Here is a 23122-nt window from a genome sequence, read left to right as displayed (position 1 = left end):
ACTAAGTCTGGGTGGGGTGTGATATCAAGAAGGGAAGTTAGGGTGCCCAATTTCTACATTAACTCATGTTGCTCTAACGATGAAAACGTTTTCCACCACTTGATCAACTTCCTAGGAATCTTTACTACCATTAGCACTTTGGATCGAATCAGCAGGTCCATACCTGAATGAAGCAAGCATGGTTAGCGACTCGGGACACTATGTGACCCCACAATATTTTCTAGTGGACAAATGCAAGACACAACTTGGCTATATTTGCAAAATGGCCTAAGTGGCTGAAAGTGGCTATTAGCGCAAACTTGACAAAGTTGACCCCTAATGCATGAGAAATACTCCATTTAAATCTTACATGACTCTAATATCCCGACAATCATGGTCTTAAAAATTACTTTGCGGAAATTGACCCTTTTTTTTTTCAAAAATGGACGATGTGGCCAAATGTGGCTAGGGACGCAAACGCGACATGGATGGACCTTAAAGTGATATGACACCGAGTTATAAACTCAAGATCCTAAGACATGGGTAATTGAACAACTCTTACGAAAATAATCCTATTTTGCCAGAATGGCCGATGTGGCCAAAAGTGGCTAGATATGCAAATTTGACAGGAATGAACCTTAGAATTAAGAGGACACTTTATTGTAGACTCAAGATCCTAAGACAAGAGATAACAAACTACTTTGAGAAAACACTTCTATTTTTGCAAAAACGACCAATGTGGCCAAATATGGCTATACATGCAAGATTCGGCTACGACCCCGGAAGCCAAGAACCTAAGACCTACTAGGAAGACCGGACACTATGTGGATTGCCTACGTATCACGTCTCGAAAGACGAGAATCAGGTTCACGTAATTCGGGAAGATTGAACATGGGAGGAAGCCTTTAAAAAAATGCAACTAATTTGGAAAAACTATTTTTTTTGGATTTTTGATGAAAATTGAAATTTTTTTTTTTGGATTTTTCTTTTTCTCCCTTTTTGAATTTTTGGGAAAATGATGGAAAATGTAAAATCTTTTTGGATTTTCTATTTTCAATTTTTTTTTTGGAAAATAATGGAAAAGTGTAAAATCTTTTTTGGATTTTTCATTTTCATTTTGATTTTTGGAAAACTATGAAAAAGAATGTGAGTGGGCCCTACTTTCTTCATTTTCACCCTTCTTTCCCAAGCATCGGTCCGCCAAATGACCTTTTTACCCTCACAAATACAATATTTAGCACATAGGATGATTAAATGTCATTTTGGGCCACAAGCCCATTTTGACAAAATTTGGACAGGCTTCCTACAAAGGGACACGGTACCTGGGACCGAGCTCTACTAGGTCTAAATGACATGATGCAAATAAAAATGACCTAAAGGCTGACCTAAGTTTGGGGTTCACTAACAAGGCAATTCGGGCAAGCGTATGGTCGATGGTGGCTGCTCAAGCTTTCCACCCACTCCATACGTCCGACGGCCCCCCTCCTAAATCAAGGATGACTCAACAAAGTGTTCGTGCACGTGACGCATGCTCCGAGACTTGTTGCAGAAAGAACTGACTGGGTAATGCATATGATGACAGTTATAAAACAGTAAACACATAAAGCAAAAACTGTAAACACATAAACAACTAGCAAATAACAAGATATAAAAACATAATAAAAATTAAGTAAAGCTAATGAAAAAGCATAAAACCTCAACCAAATATTCTAAAAGCCAACAAAATCAAGTACTAACTCGAACCCGCAAGTGTCCCCATTGGAGTCGCTAGAGATGTCATACCCCTTTTTTATCAAACCTCACTAAACCCTCTTAAAAATAAATAAAAGATTTAGTAAAGCTCGAAAAGGGTTTTCAATTAGAAAGTGACAAAATGTGTTTAAAAGGAGATAACTCAGAGTCGCCACCTGACATTTGATTCGGTGTGCCCGGTCACCATTTTTTTTAAAATAATTTTCCTTTTAAAACATTTTGGACTCCAAATTAAGTCCGCACCAGAGATTCAGATAAGGGGGTTCATTTGACTAGGGGAGAAGGTGTTAGGCACTCCCCAAGTCCCGTAACTAGTATGGTTGCATACTTGATCTAGTCGACTTTTAAAATATTCAAATTGAGGTAAAACAAACACAGAAAAATAAACACACACGAGGCTCAAGGTCGTCCTCACCTAATAAAATAAAAATAAAAATAAAATATTGCAAGCTCTACTTTTGGCCTCCAAATACAAGTACTACGGGGCATTCCCCAGAATAAAATATATACAAGTCCTTCGGGGCATTCTCCGGATAAATTTAACTAAGGGAACGACCCCTCGCCTCGAAACGAACAAAATCCGTAACGAATAATATGAAAGTAATAAGGAAATAATGGAAACAATAAAATATCTAAAGTTGAATTCTGTGCATTTAACCTAAACCACCTATGATCCAGTTATCATCCAAATTTGTAATCAAATCACAATTGTCCATTTTCCAAATACAGTAGTACTTTCAGATTTAAACAAATTGAATTCCTAGCGAAATCATGAAATCATTTTTCACTCACTCAAGTAGAAATCAAGAATTATTTACGCAGAAATCACGACGGAACAATTAAGATAAAAAGATATTAGAAATAAGAGAATATAAATAGAAAAATCAAGTAGGATCAGTGAAGAGAATTGGACCTCGTCAAGCTTTCCTTTCTATTAATGAGAACTCAGTTACAGGAACCCAGCAATTAATCTCTGACTGAAAAATGCAACAACAGAAAGAGATTGATCCGCGGACCATGAAAATAACCTTAAACGAATTTTCAGAACTTGAACAGGACCAACGGAACCTCCTCGACTCCTCTGTTTTTTTATATCATGCGTGTGTGTGGCTGAAAAAGCAGCAGAAGGGTTGCTGTGTTGAGTCGTTCTTTGATGGAGGAGGGTGCGGCTGGTGTTTTTTGTTAGAGGAAGAAGAAGAAGATCAGCGGCTGAAGCTTTTGGTTCTGGGTGGAAGGTCGCTCTCTCATGGCTGCTTCTTTCTTTCAGAGAAGATGAAATAGTTGAGTGTGTCTAAGTTCAAAAATTCGTGTGTGTGTTTTTGTATTTAATGAAGAAGGGAGCCATTTTAATTAGTTGAGTCCTAACTGAAGAAGAAGATGAAGGCAGCCATATTCTTTTTAATTCATATCCTTTTTTGTTCCCAGAAACTCCCAATGATATGGTCTCCAAAATGTAAATAACGGCTGATCTCTTGGAAGCTAGGGTAGGGCGTCGATCTGCTCCCCCTACTTGTTTGCAGTGTGTCTTTTCTTTTTGTGGTGTACTGCTGATACCTCCCCAGATTAGGTCTCCTTTTCTCTTTTTTTCCTTTGTGGGTAATATCCAATTAAGAAGAAAAGGCCCAAAACATATGGACCCCAATGGAATCAAAGGCTAGCATCAAAATTGCAAAAGTGTTTAATATCGCACACATGGTTCAGTTACAAACAGAATCTGGGAATATAAAATTGGTTACTCCTCGTTTCGAGCACAACAAGAAGCAAATGGCTTTGGAAACACAATTATCATGTGCAGCAATTATGTTTTTTCGAGAAAAGCAGGGCAACAAAGGCCAATGTGTTATTAACGCATGCTTCAATACACTTTAGGATTAAATAATCTTTAAATGCACACAATGTTTAAGGTGGAAGGCATGGCAAAAACTCATTTTGCATGAGTTTTGCTGGAGATCACGTTATTCCACAAAGCTTCAATTGATGAAGCAAGAATAATATTTTAAGATAATGTGCATGATAATGTGCTGATCGTGTACACAGCAGCTGTAAGTGTTTGGGAACAATGAGCACGCAGGAACCATGCTTTGAGGCTTTTTATGATTTATAATAATATTTTAATGTGCAGACATGATTTAATGTGGAAGGCATGGCAGACAACACATGATGTTGAGCAAAGGCACTAGGTGTAGCTCACGTACTTCGAACCTATATTGACTACTCAGCGTGTCGTGCGTCGAAGTAGGCTACGAGCAGATGACGTGCAATAAATTAAGTGCAATGCTGCAACCACCATGGACGAACGGATACTTGTTAAGTTCAAACTTTATTTGTTTCTTTCAGTTCGTAGAATATCATGACATTGTATTTCGTATTTTATATGGTTATAAATAAAACTAGCCCTAAGCGTTTTGCCTAGCGGATTTAAAAAAAAAATAAAAAAATTATAGTGTGTGCAAAATGACAAAAAATAAAATATGTGTAGGTGAGGGACGTGCACTGCTAAGGGGATTGAGAGAATATTTTGTGATGAGGAGTGTTAAGATAAATGTAATAAAAATATTAATTAAAAAAAAATACTATACATCTTAATGCTAACTCCTAGTAATATGTTACTAAATATTAGGAAAAAAGAAAACAATTAACTATTCAAAGTTAATAAATAAAAATTGCCAAGCAAATTTAAATGCCAATCAATCACTGCTATTTGCTATTTTCTATAACCAAAGGAAAGCATTTTCCGTTTTTTTTTTTTTTTTTTTTTTTAGATTTGCTATCTCCGTTCTTTCTTTTCTAATTTCTTCTTTTTCTTTGTTTTTTCTTCTTCTTTTCTTCTAAAGATAAACCCAAAAAATGCTAATTATCTAAAATAATAGGAAATAACTAAAATGAAAACAAAATAACCAAATTAAAGAAATCTTAATGCTACTCAACACTTATTGAAGACCTACAACTTTAAAACTAAAATAAGTAAATATTTTTTTTTTTGAAATTTTCTTCTTATCTTTAGGAAAAATAAAATTTCAAAACTATTTTTGTATTTTTTTTTTCAAAGGTAAAACTAACGAAACAAAATATCAACTTGCTAAAATAAAGGAAAATATTTTTGTAGTTTTCGCCTGAAGAGAAAAATAAAGCAAAAAGATTAAAACTGGTGAAAATAGCAATATTAGACCTAAAATAAATATTTGAACGCTAAAATATATAAAATCTTGAGGAGGGTCAAAAATCACATGTCTATAATATTCAAATGATTTTTTTTTGAAATATCAAATTAAGCAATCCTCTATTGTTGTACACGTGATTGCCTAATAAACTTTAACACATCAAAAGACCCCAAGATTAGAATTAGTTAATTTATGTATGTCTATCCATAAATAAATACCGTCCCCTATAACCTTTCACATATAATCTTGAACCATTGAATGAACTGTAAGGCCCTGTAAAATTTTACTTAAAATTGGGGATTTCGCCGTGGTACAGATTTTTTGGATTGAACAGTGCACTCAGGAGTTAAGGAAAATTGTTGTCAGAAAAAAACATTTCTGTGGCCCACTATGCGGCCATAGAATCACTCTACAAGCCATAGAATGGCCGCAGAGTGAAGAACAAACTTGAGCAAAATTATAGGACCAATTTGCGGTCCATTATGCGGCCGCACAACGATTTCGTGGGGCACACACTGATCGCAGTCTTAGCATGAAAATTATTCGAAGGAAGGTTCTGAGATGCATTATGTGGCCGCAGAACAGGTCCGCGGACCGCATAATGGTCGCAGAGTGGGGCAGACCTGCTCAGTTCCGGAGGGCCACTTTGCAGCCCATTTCGCGGACCGTAGAAGCATTATGCAGTCGCATATGCGACCGTAGACCCGTGTCAGGGCTTCTATTTTTCTAATTTTTGAACCCAACTCAATTCTAATAAAGCACCTTTGGGGATCATTTTAGAAGGATAAAACATATATTTCTAGAGGGAGAGATTGGCATACAGTAAGAAAGGGAGTTCCTAAACTTCATCCACCAATTCTTACTCAAATCTTGGAAGATTAACAAGGAAAGCACACTGGGTCTTCATCCTAGAGATAAGATTCTACACCCTGACTCTTAATTTTGAAATTTAACTAGAGATGGGTAATTAGCAAGACGATTCTTGGTACGGGAGTTGTTTATTTTGCATGCATGTGTTATTAAAGGGTGTAGGAAGATTGTGAGCTAAAAATGGTAAAGAATGGGTTGTAGGGTGATGGAATCCTCCATTAAAAGGGCCTTGAAACCTTAATGCACACCTAGTATTTGATAAAATGCTCAAATGGGCTAGAACCATGATCATCTTCCTAATTTTGGTTCAATTTGTTATATTTCTAAAATAGATTGAAGTTTCTAAGAATTCCAGAATATTTTAGAGTTTAAGGAAGCTCCATTGAGGTATGTTAGCTAAACTCCTTTCTTAGAATTGAATTCCACGGTGTTCATATAAGTTATGTAAGACCCGAGTTGATCATTATGAAATTGGCTATTCCGAGTAAACTTGTGCTGAAAGATATATGATCAGTATGTGTTACAAATGCTTTTATCATGCTATATTATCGTTTAAGAATATGTTAAAAGTGTAGGCTGTGTGTTATAAATGTTACGACTTCGAGTCAAGTTTGAATGAAGGTTATCACGCCAAATTATGTAAAAAGTCTCTATATGTCCCAGAATCTTAATTGCTCGCATATGTACCTAAAGTCTTAAAGTGTAAAGTCTTGTTATTGATAATAATGATGATGTGTGAAAGTAAAAAGGGGAGCATGAAATATGAAATACAACCAAGTTCCAAGAATGATATTGTAATTGCGGCCACTGGTGCCAATGAATTAAAAATATATGAATGAAGTATGAAGTGAGATGATTGATAGAAAAGGGTAATGCCTCAGGTAAGATGACTTGGCCAATCGGGCCGTAGTCAGATGCCATGCCGAACACATAATGGTGAATATGATGGAAATTGTAATTAAAATTTTGATTGTGGTTGATGTCTCAAATGAGGCGGCCTAGCCGATCGGGTCGTGATCAGACTCCGTGTAAAAGTACAGTGGTATTGTGTTTGATGGTATATCGGTGCTAAAGACCTTCCAACCTAAAAATATGGATAATTACTTGAAAACTTATTTGGTTCATAACTTGTTGTTTTGGCATTGTTTGAGTCTTCCATTGATTTTATGATTGTTCCTCCTTATATTATTATTCATTCTATTGAGAGGGTATTTAGTTATACATACTAGTGCTATTCGACGGTACTAGCATCCATTTTGCCCAGGGTGCTGCATCTTTAATAGATGCAAGTGGTTCCACAGTAGGCATCATTGATCAATGATAGTGGTACACCCTCCTCCCAACAGACTTGGTGAGCCTCACTTCATTTCGGGGTCATGTATCTTTTGTTCATTATATTATCATATTTTGAGGTATAGCTGGAGCCTTGTTGTCGGCACTATCATTGTATTCTTCTTTATCTATTAGAGGCTCCATAGACATAGTGTAGGTTTGTATGTCGGTGTTGGGGAAAGTCAAACAATTCATGTTATGTTTGAATCACTTGTTCCACTTCAGACTATGAAAGTGTGTATATTTTGAGACTTTATAAAAATAAAGTAACTAATGGAAATGATATGGTATTGTACACATGATCTCCCTATTATCTAATTAATGGGAGTATGTCTTCTCTTTGTTCATGAGTGATTTGGGCAGAAAGTATCTAACAGGCTTGCTCGATCGGGTTCACTCGGTTGAGCGCTAGTCACGCTCCCCGAGTTTGGGGCATGACATGAACAATGCATGAACATTGTAACTTGCTTTAGGCGCGATTAATAATAATACATTATGACTATGAGTCCGATTCCCGTGGCATAGTCAAGATACATTAGGCGTGTTTCATGCGACTCGGCCATAACTTCAAATGATAATAATAATAATAATAATAATATTATAAATCGTGGGTGCGTTTCACGTGATGCGATTCACAATATGTATAAGAACAATAAATGCGCGACATCACGACTTATTTAAATAAATTCCATAAATACTAAAAGCGGTTAAAAATTTAATTAAAAGTGGTGAAAGATAAAATGCACAATAGGTTATAAACATTTAATAAATCAGATGATTAGGACAATTATTAATAGTTGAGTGACCGTGATAAGATTACGAAACTTGGGAGTGCCTCACACCTTCTTCCGGGTTAACAAAATTCCTTACCTGGAAGGGTATCACTAGCAGTATATTTTAAGTGTAATTTCAAGGTTTTGCCTATTTTCTCATATTTGGAACCATAGACTTCAAGAGGAGCGATTTTGCAAGAGGATTTTCATCCTTGGAAAGAGGGTAACTACTTATATGTGATTATATTTTAAGAATATACATGGATTTCTAACCCCTAAATCAAGGATTTAAAGTGTAAAAATGAGATTTTTGGTATGCAATTAAGAACATGATTTTAAACATAAAACTGGAACCCAATTTGGAATCTAATCATATATTTGGAATCGTGGGGTTATGAGTCAACTATTTCTATGATCAATTTAGTATTCTGGGCTCAGGCCCCAGGTTGCATTTTTTTAATTTTCTATTTGGGTTAAAGATTGAATCCTTTTGTTACGGAATCAATTCCCAAATTTTTTGTTATGAAAAAATTTCCTAAAACTTGTATTGACTAGATTCGAGTCATTTTATGTTGAATTTGAAAGGAAAGGTAGTTATAGTTGATTAAATCCAGCTGCGAAGAGATAAGTCTCTTGTTTGTCCTTGTAAGAAGGAATTCTTCTCATAGGTGATCTATTTGCTACTTGTTACTTAGTTTAGGTACCACATATATGCGAGTTGACAAGTGTATATGTATAGCTAGGTGTCACGACCCGAATTTCCCACCCTTAGGGGTCGTGATGACGCCTACTCGTGAAAGCTAGGCAAGCCGAGTATTATAAATTCATTAACCTTTTCACTTAGCCTTTTTAACAGTCCAATATAACAGGTGATCAACATCGGAATAATTATAACAAACAAAAATGTGGAAGACAAAAACTAATAGTTTAACCATATACTAGTGCAGAATCCAACATACAACTCTACCCAGAATTTAGTGTCATAATGTCACGGACTATCTACGAATACTACAAATAGTGGTCTGAAAGATAAATACAAAGCTATCTCTGAAATACATAAAAGAAACAGCATGGAAAGATAGAAGGAGACGCCAAGGCCTGCGGATGCCTGCAGGACTACCTCGGGTCTCAGCCACTGGACTGAAGGCAACAACCCCACTGTGGTCCAAAAACTGCAGCATCGGGATCTGCACACAGTGTAGAGTATAGTATCAGCACAACTGACCCCATGTGCTGGTAAGTGTCTAGCCTAACCTCGGCGAAGTAGCAACGAAGCTAGGACAAGCCTACCAAATAAACCTGTGCAGTTATATCATATACAATAAGTAATAATGACAGAAACTAGCAGTTAAAGATGGGAAAGGGAAACATGGTGCGGGGTATATCATGTACAAACAAAATTTAAGTAAAGAAGTGAAAGGAACACAAAAATTCAACTGTAAGCAAGAATAAGAAAATCAATGACAAGTGCACGACATCACCATTCATGCTTTTACTCTCATCCTCACCATAAGAATCAATATAATCGGCATGGCATCACCCTTCGTGCTTTTACCTCACATAATCATGGCACGGAATTATCCTTCGTGCATTTTCACTCATATCATGGCACATCATTGTACATCGTGTGGCACAGAATTACCGTTCGTGCTTTTACCTCACAATATCGACATGACACCACCCTTTGTGCATTAACACTCTCTCACAAATATCATGCACGATATCACCCTTCGTGCTTTACACTCTTCCTTAACCAAGCAACAATCACAAGGAAATACGGGCAAGGGAATAAATAAAATCATAATTGAGTCCCGGCTAGGGAACAATAGCATAACAACAACATCCCGGCAAGGGAAAACAATATCATGAGTAATAACATCCCGGCAAGAAGTTAATATCAAAAGCAATAACATCCCGGCAAGGGAGACAATATCATAAACCTCTTCTCTTTTCCACAATTACTTCACAACTCAATTCTAAACTTGAGCCAATGCTCTAAAATGTTCAATTACCAAAAAAACTTCCACAAGCCTTGTTCCATAATAGAAATCATCATATAAAACATGAACAATACGAAACAGAGTCACATCAATCATAGTGTAAAACTCACAAGCATGCTTGACACCGACGTATATATACTCGTCATCACACCTATACGTCGTACTCAACAATTAACACATAGCAAATAAGGCACAACTCCTAATCCCTCAAGCTAAGGTTAGACCAAACAATTACCTCAATGCCACGAACAGAATTCAAGCCTCAACTACCGCTTTACCTCTTGTTTCCACCGCCAATTTGCTTATATCTAGCCACAATTTACTTAACGAAATCAATAAATTCTAAATGAATCAATTCTAATGCATGAAAATAGGTTTTCTAAAGATTTTCCCAAAAAGTCAAAAATCGACCTCGGTCCCACATGGTCAAAACCCGAGGTTCGAACCAAAATCCGATTACCCATTCATCCACGAACTCAAATATATAATTTATTTTAAAATCGGACCTCAAATCGAGGTCCAAATCTCCAAAATTTGAAAATCCTAAGTTCTACCCAAAATACCCAATTTCCCCCATGAAAACCCTTCATTTTGAATTGAAATCATGTGAAAAGATGTTATAGATTAAAGAAAATGAGTTTGAAATGACTTACTAATGATTTGGAGAAGTTGATGTCTTTAAAAAATTGCCCAAGATGTTTTTAGGGTTTGAAGAGTTGTAAAAATGAATGAAATCCCGTTAAAATCCAAATTAACTGGTCTTAGATGTCGCAATTGCGACCAGGTTCCACAATTGCAAACCCCTTTAGAACCTGTTGCCTTCGCATTTGCGAGGGATTAGTCGCATTTGCGACACAGCCCTTTTTGCATTTGGATAAAAGGGTCGCATTTGCGACCATGTCTGCCCATGCTAGGTTCGCATTTGCGACGCTTGAGTCGCAATTCCCATGCCTTAGGACTTCGCAATTGAGAAGCCTGATCTCGCAATTGCGAGATCAGAGGCCGAGGCAAAAATACCAGGTACCAGCAATTTCTCCTAAGTCCAGTTTCACTCTGTGACCTATCCAAAACTCACCCGAGTCTTCAGGGCTCCAAACCAAACATGCACGCAAGTCCAAAAACATCATACAGACTTTCTTGTGCAATCAAATCATCAAAATAACATCAACAACTATGAATTAAACCTCAAATTCATGAAATCACCCAAGAACATTGAAATTACTATTTTCTCAAATAAAGGTTCGATTTATACCAAATGAACTCCGATTCTTACCAAACTTCACAGATTTAGCTTAATTACTATTTCAAACTTGTACCAGGCTCCAGAACCAAGATACATGCCCGATAACATCAAGAAGTTACATCAATTCACTTCTAAAAGCCTTTATATTTTCCAAAAAATAATTTTCTTTAAAAATTCATTTCTCGGGCTTGGGACCTCGAAATTTGAATACGGGCATACGCCCAAGTCCCATATTTTACTATAGACCCTATGAGACTGTCAAATCAAGGGTCCGGGTCCATTTACCAAGAATGTTGACCAAAGTCAACTTTAATTAATTTTAAAAGTCAATTGCCTTATTTTACTTATTTTTGCACATAAAAGCTTTCCGTGAACGTGCTCGGACTACGCACGCAAATCGAGGTGAGACAAAAAGAGGTTTTTAAGGCCTTGGAACACAAAATTTACTTTCAAAATGAGTGATGACCCAAGGTCATCACATTCTCCACTGCTAAAATAACCGTTCATCCTCGAACGGACATAAGAAAAGTACCTAAGTCGGAGAAAAGATGGGGATATCGGCTCCGCATATCGGACTCAGAGTCCTAGGTCCCTGCCTCAATAGGCTGACCTCTCCACTGAACACGAACAGAAGGGAAACTCTTCGATCTCAACTGATGAACCTGCCGGTGTAAAATAGCTACCAGCTCCTCCTCATAGGACAAGTCCTTGTCCAACTGGACAGTGCTAAAGTCTAACACGTAGGATGGATCGCCGTGATACTTCTGAAGCATGGACACATGAAACACTGGATGCACGATTGATAAACTCGACAACATCGCAAGTCTATAAGCCACCTCTCCTACTCGATCAAGATCTTAAAAGGACCAAAGAATCTAGGGCTTAGCTTGTCCTTCTTTCCAAATCTCATTACACCCTTCATAGGTGACACCCGAAGCAACACCCGCTCGCTGAGCATGAATGCTACATCACGAACCTTACAGTCGGCATAACTCTTTTGCCTGGACTAAGCTGTATGAAGCCTATCTTGAATGATCTTGACCTTGTCCAAGGCATCTTGTACTAGATCCGTACCCAACAACCAAGCCTCTTCGAGCTCAAACCACCCAACCGGTGACCGACACTGCCTACCATATAAAGCCTCATAAAGAGCCATCTGGATGCTCGACTGGTAGCTGTTGTTGTAGGCAAACTCCGCTAAAGGCAAAAACTGATCTCATGAGCCTCCAAAGTCAATGACACAAGCTCGGAGCATATCCTCCAAAATCTGAATAGTACGCTCGGACTGCCCGTCTGTCTGTGAATGAAATGATGTTCTCAACTCGACCCGTGTACCCAACTCTCGCTGAACTGCCCTCTAGGAATACGAGGTAAACTGCGTACCTCGGTCCGAAATGATAGATACAGGCACACCATGAAGACGAACAATCTCCCGGATATAGATCTCGGCTAACCTCTTAGAAGAATAGGAAACTGCCAAAAAAATGAAATGTGCTGACTTGGTCAGCCTATCAACAATAACCCACACTGCATCGAACATCCTGTAAGTCCGTGGGAGTCCAACAACGAAGTCCATAGTGATACGCCCCCACTTCCACTCAGGAATCTCAATCTTCTTGAACAAACTACCAGGTCTCTGATGCTTGTACTTTACCTACTGACAATTCAAACACCGAGCCATATATGTAACAATATCCTTCTTCATCTTCCTCTACCAATAATGCTTCCGCAAGTCCTGATACATCTTAGCGGCGCCCGGATGAATAGAGTACCGGGAACTATCGGCCTCCTCTAAAATTTACTCTCGAAGTCCAACCACTTTAAGCACACAAACTTGACCGTACATCCTCAAAAATCCATCATCTCCTAATGCAACCTACTTGGCACCACCGTACCGTACTATGTCCCTAAAGATACACAAATGACGATCATCATACTGCCGATCTCTGGTATGCTCAAATAATGAAAAACGAGAGACTGTACAAGCTAATACACGGCTGGGCTCAAAAACATCAAACCTCACGAACTTATTGGCCAAACCCTGAACATCCAAAGCAAGCGGTCTCTTACCGACCGGAATATACACAAGACTGCCCATATTGGCCGACTTTCTACTAAAAGCATTGGCCACCACATTGGCCTTCCCCGAATGATATAAGATGGTAATATCATAGTCCTTCAATAGCTCCAACCACCTTCTCTACCTCAAATTTAGCTCCTTCTGCTTGAACAAATACTGTAGACTCTTGTGATCCGTGAACACCTTACATGACACACCATACAAATAGTGCCTCCAAATCTTCAGCGCGTGAACAATGGCTACTAACTCCAAATCATGAACTAGATAATTCTTCTCATGAATCTTCAAATGTCGTGAAACATAAGCAATGACCTTTCTATCCTGCATCAACACCGCACCAAGTCTAATACGAGATGCATCACAATAAACTGTATATGGCCCTGAACTTGTAGGCAATACCAACACCGACGCTTTAGTCAAAGCTCTCTTGAGCTTCTGAAAGCTCGCCTCACACTCGTCTGACCACTTGAACTAGATACCCTTTTAGGTCAACCTGGTCATAGAGGCTGCAATAGATGAAAACCCCTCAACAAACTGACGGTAATTGCCTGCCAAACCCAAGAAACTCCGGATCTCTGTAGCTGAAGGGAGTCTAGGCCATATCTTGACTGCCTCTATCTTCTTCGGATCCACTTGAATACCCTCTACTGAAACAACGTGACCCAAGAATGCAACTGAACTCAACAAGAACTCACACTTTGAAAACTTAACATACAGATGACTATCTCTCAAAGTTTGAAGAACAACCCTCAGATGCTGCTAATGCTCCTCTCGGTTGCAGGAATAAATCAAAATATCATCAATGAAGACTACCACGAATGAATCCAAGTAAGGCTTGAACACCCGGTTCATTAAGTCCTTGAAAGTTGCTGGGGCATTTGTCAATCCAAATGACATCACAAAGAACTCATAATGCCCATACCGAGTGCGAAAAGCTGTCTTAGGGACATCAGATGCCCTAATCCTCAACTGATGGTAGCCAGATCTCAAGTCAATCTTCGAAAACACTTTGGCACCCTGAAGCTGGTCAAACAAATCATCAATCCTGGGTAATTGGTACTTATTCTTGATTGTAAACTTGTTCAACTACCGGTAATCTATACACATCCTCATCGATCTATCCTTCTTCTTAACAAACAACACCGGCACACCCCAAGGTGAGACACTAGGTCTAATAAAGCCTTTATCGAACAAGTTTTGCAACTGTTCCTTCAATTCCTTCAACTCTGGCGGGGCCATACGATACATCGGAATAGAAATGGGCTGAGTGCTTGGAGCCAAATAAATGTAGAAGTCAATATCCCTGTCGGGTGGCATACCCGGTAGGTCTAAAGGAAATACCTCAGGAAACTCACGAACAATAGGCATAGAATCCATAGAAGGAACCTTGACACTAGAATTACGAACATACGTCAAATAGGCCAAACACCCCTTATCAACCATACACCGAGCATTCATATATGAGATAACCCTACGGGTAGAATGACCAAGAGTCCCCCTCCACTCTAAATAAGGTAAATCCAGCAAGGCTAAGGTCATAGTCTTGGAATGACAGTCCAAGATAGCGTGGTAAGGTGATAACTAGTCCATCCCCAATATGACGTCAACATCAACCATATCCAAAAGTAACAAATCTACTCAAGTCTCAAGACCCCCAATCACAACTATACATGAACGATGGACATGATCTACCACAATAGAATCACCCACTGGTGTAGACACATATACAAGAGCACTCAAGGAATCACTAGGTATGACCAGATACGATGCAAAATAAGATGACACATATGACTATGTCGATTCTGGATCAAATAGAACCGAAACATCTTTACTACAAACCGGAACAGTACCTGTGATAACTGCATCGGAGGCCTCAGCCTCAGGCCTAGCTGGAATAGCATAACATCGAGGTTGGGCCCTACCACTCTGAACTACATCTTTGGGATGGCCTCCTGCTTGCTAGCCTCCACCTCTAGCGGCTTGACCTCCACATATAATACATCTACCTCCACCTCTAGCACCTCTACCTCCACCTTTAGCTAGTTGAGTGGGCGCTGAAACACTCGGTGCCTGAACCATGGCCCGGGAACCCTGATGTTGAGAGCTGCTCGGTGCTCGAGGGCAAAGTCTAGCATTATGCCTCATGTCGCCATAAGTATAACAAGCCCTTGGCTGTTGAGACTACTGATCCTGATGGCCTGGATAACCACTTTGAAAACTCTAGAGCGGAGGTGCACTGATAAGAGCTGGCGGTGCACTATAGAGAAGCTGATCCGAATACTGCACATGAGAACCATGGCCACCTGGAACACCGTGAGAAGCCTGACGTGCTAAATGAAATGGCCTGGAAGAATGGCCCCTACCAAAAGAATCTCTGCCTCCAGATGAGGCACCACTGAACCTGACCGAGTGACGAGGCCTCTTGCCAAACCCCTGACCACTCCCCTGACCGAGTGACGAGGCCTTTTGGCTGAGCCCTGCCTCTGTCTCGAGCCCTATCACAGCCTCGACCTCTGCCCCTCACAGGAGCTACTACTGGGGGCTCGGGCTGCTGGTCAGCTGATGAAGCGGTACGTGTTCTCACCATCTGAGAAAGAATAGAGTGAAAGTTCAATTAGCATTGAGAAATCAAGTTGCACGACATGAAAGAATAGATGTGAAGTTTTTTCTAACTCTATAGCCTCTAGGGATAAATACAGACATCTCTGTATCGATCCCTCAGACTCTACTACGTTTGTTAGTGAACTGTGAGACCTAAGCAACCTAGAGCTGTGATACCAACTTGTCATGGCCAAGATTTCCCACCCTCGGGGGTCATGATGGCACCTACTGGTGAAAGTTAGGCAAGCCGAGTATTATAGATTCATCAACCCTTTCACTTAGCCTTTTTAACAGTCCAATATTATAGGTGATCAACAACAGAATAATTATAATAAACAGAAATGCGAAAGACAAAAACTAATAGTTTAACCATATACTAGTGCAGAATCCAACATACAACACTACCCAGAATTTGGTGTCACAATGTCATGAACTATCTATGAATACTACAAATAGTGGCCTGAAAGATAAATTCAAAGCTGTCTTTAAAATACATAAAAGAAACAGCATGGAAAGATAGAAGGAGATGCCAAGGCCTGCAGACGCCTGTAGGACTACCTCGGGTCTCCGCCGCTGGACTGAAGGCAGCAACCCCACTGTGGTCCAAATGTTGCAGTACTAGGATCTGCATACAGTATAGAGTGTAGTATTAGCACAACCGACCCCATGTGCTGGTAAGTGTCTAGCCTAACCTCGGCGAAGTAGCAACGAGGCTAGGACAAGCCTACCAAATAAACCTGTGCAGTTATATCATATACAACAAGTAATAATGACAGAAACTAGCAGTTAAAGATGGAAAAGGGAAACATGCTGCGGGGAATATCATGTACAAATAAATTTCAATAAAAAAGTGAAAGGAACATGAAAATTCAATTGTAAGCAAGAATAAAGAAATCAATGAAAGTGCACGGCATCACACTTCGTGCTTTTACTCTCGTCCTTACCATAAGAATCAATATAATTGGCACGGCATCACCCTTCGTGTTTTTACCTCACATAATCATGGCACAGAATTATCCTTCGTGCATTTTCACTCATATCATTGCACGACATTATACATCGTGTGGCACGGCATCACCGTTCGTGCTTTTACCTCACAATATCGGCACATCATCACACTTTGTGCGTTAACACTCTCTCACAAATATCATGCACGACATCACCTTTCGTGCTTTTACACTCTTCCTTACCCAAGCAACAATCACAAGGCAATACAGGCAAGGGAATCAATAAAATCACAATAGAATCCTGGCAAGGGAACAATAGCATAACAACAATATTCCGGCAAGGGAAAACAATATCACGAGTAATAACATCCCGGCAAGCGAGATAATATCAAAAGCAATAACATCCCGGCAAGGGAGACAATATCATAAACCTCTTCTCTTTTCCACAATTACTTCATAACTCAATTCTTAAATTGAGCCAATGCTCTAATATGTTCAGTTACCAATAATACTTCCACAAGCCTTGTTCAACAGTATAAATCATCATATAAAACAAGAATAATACGAAATGGAGTCACATCAATCATAGTATAAGACTCATGGGCATGCTTGACACCGACGTATAGATACTCATCACCACACCTATATGTCGCACTCAACAATTAACACCTAGAAAATAAGACACAACTCCTAATCCCTCAAGCTAACGTTAGACCAAACACTTATCTCAATGCCACGAACACAATTCAAGCCTCAACTATCGCTTTACCTCTTGTTTCCACCACCAATTCGCTTGTATCTAGCCAAAATTTACTTAACGATATCAATAAATGCTAAATGAATTAACTCTAATGCATGAAAATAGGTTTTCTAAAGATTTCTACAAAAAGTCAAAAATCGACCCCGGGCCCACATGGTCAAAACCCGAGGTTCAAACTAAAATCTGATTACCCATTCACCCACAAACTCAAATATATAATTTGTTTTGAAATCGGACCTCAAATCGAGGTCCAAATCCCCAAAATTTGAAAATCCTAAGTTCTACCCAAAATACCTAATTTCCCCCATTAAAACCCTTGATTTTGAATTGAAATCATGTGAAAAGACATTATAGATTAAAGAAAATAAGTTGGAAATGACTTACTAATGATTTGGAGAAGTTGATGTCTTTGAAAAATCGCCTAAGATGTTTTTAGGGTTTGAAGAGTTGTAAAAATGAATGAAATCCTGTCAAAATCCAAGTTAACTGGTCTTAGATGTCGCATTTGCGACCAGGGTTCACAACTGCGAACCCCTTTAGAACCTGTTGCCTTCGCATTTGCGACACAACCCTTTTCGCATTTGCAATAAAAGGGTCGCATTTGCGACCAAGGCCTGCCCATGCTAGGTTCGTATTTGCGATGCTTGGTTCGCAATTCCCATGCCTGAGGACATCACAATTGCGAAGCCTGATCTCGTGTAATACCTCCCATTAAAAAAATAATAATAAGGATAGTTAATTAATTTGCCAAAAAAGAGAACAAACTAATTAAAGGAAAAGGATAAAAAAAAAACAAAAAAAAAGAGCTAGTTATTGGAACAACTTTGACAAGCAAAAGTGCAAAAATATAAGCTTTTGACATTAATATTTACAATCAAAAAAGAAAGAGAATTGAACCTATATTGCAGTTTCAAGCGAAACAATTCTTCGGCACAAAAAGGTCAATTTTCCCCTTTCTTTGATTCTTCTTCAGTTTTCTGGTGGATTTCTTTAAATCCCGATTTATGTGTTTATAGGATTCCATAGGGTATTGAAAATTAAATACAAAAAAAAATTATGGACAACAGTTCTATTTAAGTTTCAACTTATACGCATGACTACGAAAATTGAATAGTACAAGGAATAAACTATATAAATATTTTTTTAATAGAAGATTTAGGACTAATTTAAATTACTCATAGCATGGGTAAATATAATTCGACAAATTGATGATAAAACATAAAACTAGAAGGATTGGGTATTCTAAATATTATGTGATTATAGATTCATTGGAGGAAGTTGTACGTTTGCTCGAGGTGAAACATTTGGTAATTCGGCACGAGACTGTGAGTAGCAATCTTACTGCAATTTGTATTTTTATAACCTTCATGGTTTATACATGATTTTGAAAATTAAATGTGTTAGTGAATGTTTGAAATTGCATGAGGGACAAGTCCTTTACTTGATATGATACTTAATAGTTTACTTGAGAGATTTACAGTTATTCAAAATGTTCTCATGTTACTAGACATGTTTTACTGGTATTTGAGATATGATTACCGTTATCGAAATCGGATTACATGATTTGATAAGAATTGAAATGCTCTGTACTATTTTGAAAATGCTTTCATGTGAATATTTTGTGACGACCCGACCCGTCGTCTCGCGAGTCATGAGCCGGTTTAGTAGAGTCTCGCGGATCGGTACGGAGACATCTGTATTTATCCTCGAGAGGCTGCAGAACCTTTAGGAAAACTTCACATTCTTGAATTCTTATCGTGCGTCCTTGATTCATCTTGAAAAGAAACTTTTGAAATTCCTTCCACGCATTTGTATGCGCGCATGAGCGCTCAGTATCAGATGTGCCTCGATGGCTTGTGATTCCCTGATCGAGGGGTGAGGTGTTATCTCTGTGAGTTTATGGTGGGCCAGTCTGGAGGACTTGAGGTTGGATCTTTGCCTATGGCGGGAGCTCCGAGGTGCTGATTGTGTAAACAAGTGTTTTTTAACTTATATGTTCGGTAGTGTCCCCGTTAGTGAAAATGATGGTTGTGGCTATGTGAGGAGTATGTTAGTACTACGAGGCGTATCCATACGAATTGGAAGCGATAAGAAGGGGTCTGTTGAATGATGAAAGAATTAGTAGATGCTTGAAGTCTATCTTGATTCAAGTTATAGCCCGAGTTATGGGCGTTTGAAGAATCTTTTCATGACTCCTAGTTGGGAGTGAAGTAAATTTCATGTTGCGGTATGAGCACAGACTCAGGAAGATCAAGTGACTGCGTAATGCTTATGGCGGTGGAAGGTATACGAAAATGTTATATTGAGGCGAAACAGGTGGGTTATCTCCCGTGAAGTGTGCTGAGGCGGTGTGATCCTCACGTGAATGACAGAAGATCTCATGTGCAAATGAATTGTAAGTGTTGAAGTTTGAAATTTTTGGTTCACTTAAGAGAGTGAGTTTAACTGTTGCGAGATTGCCAAAGAGTTGAAGTACTAGATGAAATGTGTTTACACAAGCTTACAGAGGATTTGAGTTTAACCTCACTAAGGTATTGAGGCAACAATGGAGTATATGCGTTATGAGTATAGTGTGTTGTGATCTATGGCTTCGAGCCAAGTTGGGGAGCTTGCTATTGGTTAGCGGATTGTGCGGTTATGTACTATGTTAGTTCCGATTTGATGCATGCTGGTGAATCAGTTCTGGTTGTGGAAATTGGGCCGAGAATGACATGAGTGACGGAAAATTTTGACAAGATGTCATGAGCTCGGATGAGCAGGAGATAAGTTTTGATGTTTACGGTAAGTTGGTATTGTAAAAAGGGTTTTGCGTCCTGGTTAATGATTCTTGATCGCTCTTCACCATTAGTGCGATCGGTGGTTTGGAGGTACGCTCCAGATATTGTTGTGGTAGGTTGTGGGAGTGTGTCCCACGGGAAGATTATATAAGTGTGGCATGTGATCACTTGATTGATTAAAGATGTAAACAAAGTATGAAGTTTGGGATGGTGTCATTAAATTGAAGATTCATGCCTGGAGGGCACTTGGCTTATTGGGTTGTGAACTGGGGAGGATTACTCTGATTGTGATGGTTGTTCTTGTGTGTTATGAGAAAAATGGGAGTTATTATGGACCTTTAAAAGGTTATCAGACTAGTTCAGTGTGGTCAGAATCAGCTTGCAGTCGGTGGATAGATTTAATATGAATAATGGCTCTATATCAGGCCAGATGTGTGCATTTTAGTAACGCGGTCCTTATGGAGGAATAGTTATGTTGATGTTTCATTGTCAGATATTTCGCATAGTAATGTATTGCACCGTGTGAGTTGTGAGACGGCTTGAGAAATTGCTATGTGTTGAGAATCTGCGTAGGAATGACGTTATATGAGCATCTTGGCTCTTGAAATTCAGACTGTACATCGCACCTCAATTGTGCTTGTGTTTTGTAGCTTATAGCGCTATATGTCCTTCAGAGATATTATTATGCACTTAGCATGCTTACGACCGATACTCGGTATTTTGTTGTAATGAGCAAATTTGGCTCGATGTGCATCTCCTTATGTGAGATCTATGTGTGGATCGGGTGGCACGCCGCCATGGGTATGTTATCTGGATCGGGTTGCACGCCGCAACAGTGTGATGTTGAGTATAGTTTTCTATATGCTATTTTGTATGCCTTGCTTCCTGTTTTCTAAGGAAAGTCCGTATTAGTGCGTGGGATTGGTAATTCCTTCCATAGTTCGTTTTCTTTTTTTGTATCGCGTTCGAATTGGTAGCCTATTGGCATATTAGGGCATCATATGCGGCTTTTGATTATGTCTAGGGTGTCTTATTGCCTGAGCAGTTCGTAATGGGTGAGACGAGATCATTGAATTCAAGATCAGTGCAATCTGAGTATATGAAGTAAATTAAGGGGCTAAGACCATTGTTTGGTTCATAATGAGGTGATAGTTCTTGCCAGAAGTATAGACCCAATGAATTGTTGATTCGGCGGTGTTATGAATTTATACAGATCTCATCCGTCGTGTCGGTATTGTAAGAATTTGAACAAGACCTATGTATGTCATGCAGAGCATGGGATGTGTAATGATTTTTCTTCTAGATGGGATCAATGGAAGTTCTTGACTAGTTGAGTACGTAAACGTTCATGGTTCGGAAGGGAGGTGAAGTCCTCATGTTACCTTAGGATGATATGGTATATGCGATATGTTGTGAAGGATTGAGATTTGCGTGTGTAAGGTTATGGTTCAGTTCTGAATGGAAATTCATAACATTCTTAGGCAGTATGGGTAGCTTTAGGTGATTAGAGGGATGAGCTCCAGATGATTAGGGTGAATGATCTTCAGATGATTAAGGAAATTGTATTTCTAATCATAGTGATTTGTAGAGGGTATATGTTTCAGAAAAAAGGCCAATGTGATTAAGTTGATGGCACTTCAATAGTATTGCGACACTTTAAGGGTGGATCGACTGCTGATATTCGAGTTGCTTGTATGGCACATGGAAATTTTAGAGTATTTATCGTGGAATGATTGGGTATCAAAGGTGTGTATGTATTCGTACGGTGGAAACTGGAATCAGGTATGATGATTTGTGTGCCATATGGAGTTGGAGACTGGGAGTTCTCATGTACAGGCTAGGTTGTGGTGGTGGATCGTGTGTATTTGGCACCGTTTAGCGGCAATCGGGATTTTGAGGCTCGAGTGGATCTTTGTTTGCTGGTATGTCAGATTTTGGATGTGATGTCAGAATTCAGACTGGTTGTCTTAGTGTTGAGTGATTCTGAACTATTGCGCTACGGGAAATACCGAAAATGCCACGGGTTGAGTGATTAAGTGCATTGGATTATGTTCTAATAGAGTTGTTTATATTTCAAAGGACCAGCGGACGGTTGGGAAGGACTGCTTTCTTAATTGGGCATTCGTTATGGATGTCAGTGCAAAGGTTGCTATCATTAATTGAGTTCCGGTGTTGGGGGACTTTTCAGATGAGTTTCATATGGCTAGGCATGTCACCGGGCGAGGTTGTTGATTTCGTTATTAATTTGGTGCCGGGCACCGGATCGTCTGGCTCCGATAAGAGTTGTAGTAGTGGAAGTCGAGCAGGATGAGTAATTGGGTGTTGCTCGGTGGATAACATACCGGTTATGTTCTATCAGGTTTGCGTGATGTGTGTTATTTGTTTCACCATGGGTGTAATGATTTGCTTTGGCTCCAGACATCAATTGAGCATGGTTGTCGATTTCAATCATAGTGACTTGAGGTGTTTCATGTGGAGTAGTATTTGGATAGGATCGCGCGTTGCAGCAAAGCTGTGTGGAAACATGACCTTACGGGTCAAATTTGTGTGTCCTATTTCTATGATGTGAGACAGGGTCTCAGCCTTGTGTTGTGGCAATACTGGTGAGTATGAGGTACAACTCTCTCAGTTGAGTCATTTTCATGATTTGAGTATGTTCGGACCGTTTCTTATTAGTGCACGTATTATGCAAGTTGTGGCTTAGGCATGTATTGATGTGTCATGTCACCTGAGTAGTGTGTTTGGTCAGAAGAGATCGTTGAAATCATTAATGAATGCGAACGGATTCGATTTCAGTATGTGTGATGGGTAAATATTGAGGTTCAGTTCAAAATTTGCTATGGTAAT

The sequence above is a fragment of the Nicotiana sylvestris genome, chromosome 1 (genome assembly GCF_000393655.2).
Source record: "Nicotiana sylvestris chromosome 1, ASM39365v2, whole genome shotgun sequence".
NCBI classification, from domain to species: domain Eukaryota; kingdom Viridiplantae; phylum Streptophyta; class Magnoliopsida; order Solanales; family Solanaceae; genus Nicotiana; species Nicotiana sylvestris.
Note: the sequence above shows the minus strand (reverse complement) of the source record.